At 43.8% G+C, this 3321-nt stretch overlaps 1 protein-coding gene and 1 long non-coding RNA gene across 2 annotated transcripts in view; one reads left to right on the forward strand and one right to left on the reverse strand.

Annotated features, from left to right (window-relative positions):
- NDRG1 (N-myc downstream regulated 1) overlaps nt 1–323 on the reverse strand; it is a 39635-nt gene extending 39312 nt beyond the window's left edge. Inside the window, exon 1 of the mRNA XM_085320154.1 lies at nt 300–323. The gene's annotated coding sequence lies outside the window, so the exon portion shown is untranslated. The remainder of the gene's footprint in view (nt 1–299) is intronic.
- A 671-nt stretch (nt 324–994) lies between these two features.
- LOC146602078 (uncharacterized) overlaps nt 995–3321 on the forward strand; it is a 29880-nt gene continuing 27553 nt past the window's right edge. The window contains exon 1 of the long non-coding RNA XR_014897731.1: nt 995–1117. This is a non-coding gene — a long non-coding RNA (uncharacterized LOC146602078). The remainder of the gene's footprint in view (nt 1118–3321) is intronic.

Consider the following 3321-nt stretch of genomic DNA (forward strand, 5'->3'; position numbering starts at 1 on the left):
GCGCAGATCACCGGGCATCGCCCGCTGCCGGGTCGTGCGGCCAGGCCGGCGGCTCGCCCCGGCATCGCCCTCCCGAGCAGGCTTCGGCCGCAGCGCGGGACTCGGCCCCCGAGCGGTGAAGGCCGCGGGAAGAAGAGTTTTCGCCCTCTTAGGCAAGAAGGAGCGAATGTGGGCAAGAGGTTTGCCGAAGGGCCCTGCGAGCAGCCGTGGTGGGGAACGCCCAGGGAAGGGTCCAGCCACAGGTGGTCGGAATCGTTGGCGGGGGGGGGGTGCTACTATGTAAAATCACGTCTGTTTACCAGATCCTGAACTGCAATATCCTCTGCTCGTATTGTAATGTGACCTCTAGAAACAGACTCCGATTTCAGCAGAAGCAAACTAATGCCTTCATGAATTTCTGGTGAAGTTCAGAGGGTTCAGCAGGTGCTGCAAATGCTGTGCGAGTTTCCCAGAGAATAGCTKCTTTGGCAGGAGGCACAGCTAATCGTTTATTGCAAAAAGGGGCTGGAGCYTACTGGCTAAAGAATACCTCTAAATACACGCTTCTGGGTGTAACTGCCTGCAAAGGGGGTGCAGTAAATGGTGACAGCCTGAACTGCTCCTTCTGTGTTTTCTCTAAGGCRCACTTACCCCATGCCTATGATTTCTATTACCAGCCTCACTATTAGGACAGGTTATGGTGGCCCGAATCGCTGAACCCCACAGCACGCTCTCACACTCCCTCGTGCAGTGGCTTGAAAAGGAAATCGGAAGTTCCCGAAACTCTGCAGCTGTCTCAGTTAAATCCTCTGCCTCTGTTTCCTAAACTATACAATAAACTTATTAAATTCAGTCCGTAATACCTTGGTGCTGTTCAAATGCATACCAGCTTCTGTACTCCCAAACCAATTCCTGTACTTAAGTCGGAAGTGTTGCCTCAGGAAAAAGCACTGGAAATCTCGTTCTTTTTCCACCAGGAAATAGTGGAGATTGTGTTGTGCTGCATTGACTCTGAAATATTAGTAAGTCTAGAAAAAAGCAAAATTTTTATCATGTTTTCTTATCATTGATTAGGTTATGCCTACAAGGATGAGAAGTATTTCTAAAACAACAAAAGACAAGCATTTGTCATTCTAAGGTACAGACAGCTCTGCTTTTTGTATGTTTTCTTTGTTTTTGGACATAAAAGATCTAACCATATTTATATTCATTTTAATCTCTGAGTCCAGGAAACCAATGAGACCAACAAATGTATTTTCAGTTATAACTGAACTGATTTTGGAGTCAAATTTTCAAGATTAAGTCGTCAACTCACTGGCCTGCTATGTTTGTTATGGAAGTTCTGTCTAGCTCAGTGTTTCCTAAAGTTATGGAACGAGTACAAATACTGGAACAAGAAGATGGGCTTGACTAATTTTCCAGGGAATTAATCCTCCCTTCTGGTATCTGATCATGAAACAAAATTCTAGCTCAGAAAYGTTCAGTCCTTCAGAAAACAGGTCTGGGTCAGTGTCTGAACTGTGTGGTTTGGCCCCTCCTCAAGCAGCTTCTCAGTCTGCTATGCTTGGCTGCTTCTTGGGGAAGGGGCCTGCAGCTCTGGAGATGCASATGGAATGAACTGGGAGTCAGACTTCTGCAGTGAAAACAGAGAATTGTTCCGAGTCGGGAGTGAACTTAGTAATTCTTTTTCCTTTGGCCTTTGTGGTTTGTTTCTTATTTAGATCACATGTAGTGTTCGGACCCCCACAAATAGTTGCGACARATAGGCAGACAGGAGTGCCCAGAAGTCAGTAGTTTCTAGATCACGTGGACAGGAAAGCCTGGGAACCTGCATCTGAGCTGAGCCCTCATTAGCTCAAGCACTCTTCCCAGCTATTTTACTAGTTATAAAGCTGAGAATAATACAGCAATTTACAGTGCCCTTTGAGAGTGGATGGTGGATTGCAAAAGAAAACAAAGTCATTCCAAAAATCCAAGTTAGGAAGTATTTTACTATGTGAAGATGTAATAGCTAAAGTTTGTACTCAGCCAAATTTTGCCTTATGCCAGAAAGAAGTACAGCTGAAAACTTAGGGAGCATCTTTCCGCTCTGCTTCAAAAAGTCTCCTTAGAAAGCAGGTTGGGAGAGCCGGGATGTCCACACTGAATTTGCTGGAGTGACGCCACTGATGATGTGAGAGCAGCTGTCGCAGGGAGCTCTGGCTCCGTGTGGGGTTGCACGCAGCCCACAGTGCACTCCCGTTCCGGCCGAGTGGCTCAACGTGCCAGTAGCAGGATGCGTACGCATGTGTGTCGTTTAGGAACCACTGTGCTACAGAGATGGGCAAGCTGCTACCCACACGGGCCCTCTGAAAAACTGATGAATATTTCTACTATACTCATTATAATTTAAAGCCATTAACTCTTCAATGCTTACAATGCTCCAGGGGAAAGAGGATGGTGGAAATGAGGAACCAACAGACTAAAAACCTGATCCAGAGTCCACTGAAGGGCAACAAGTCCATCTATCTCAATGCTATGGAAACAGATTTTCATCATGAGATTATTCTTCTTTCCTTTGACATTGTATTTCTTGCCTTGCCAACATTAATGTGGGACATATAAGTGTTAGTGCTGCAACAGAAAGAAGGAAAAAGACCTGAATAAAGTACAGCATTATTTTTTTAAAAAATGTCATGCATTTCATTAGAATGATCTCTGCACAGTGTTTACATTTAAACAGTGGTAATATTATTAGTCACTGCAAGAGTAACTGGGTGTTCCCTTGTTCTCATTAACAATACATCAGGGATAATTYTGGATTAAGCTACATATTTTGTGAAAAATATACTTGATGTTTGCTGGCTCATGTCAAAAGAATTCCCTGTGTGACCCATAAAATATCACACCCCGTCCGCTGGGAATTTCATTCTACTACAGCCTTTTATTGTTGTCTTTGGATCCCATGATGATGCTGACATGTAGCCACATGGATGGGTTGTCCTTCCAAAAATTATCCAATACAGCTTTGAACCAAGGGCACTGACCTCAATAAAAAATAAAAATAAATAACACTACAGATTKCAGATTCACATGCCCTTGTCAGAGATTTGCCTGATGTTATTCATATCCCCACATAAGTACTTATTTCCAGTCTGGAAACTGCTTTTGGCAGCTTTATCTGGTTCAGTAAGAATATTGATGCGGGGTGAGTCATCCTAGTTGGTCTTGCAGTATGAACTTCCTCTCATTCCTCTCATCTGCAAAGGAAGTGAGATTTTTTATACATTTTTTAGAAGTCTGGGGTCTGTCTATATGTTCATTCAATGAACTTTTTCTCTTTTTCTTTCTTTTCTTTTTTTT

This window comes from Rhea americana, unplaced genomic scaffold (assembly GCF_003343005.1).
Source record: "Rhea americana isolate MKP2758 unplaced genomic scaffold, rheAme1 scaffold_0, whole genome shotgun sequence".
Lineage (NCBI taxonomy): Eukaryota > Metazoa > Chordata > Aves > Rheiformes > Rheidae > Rhea > Rhea americana.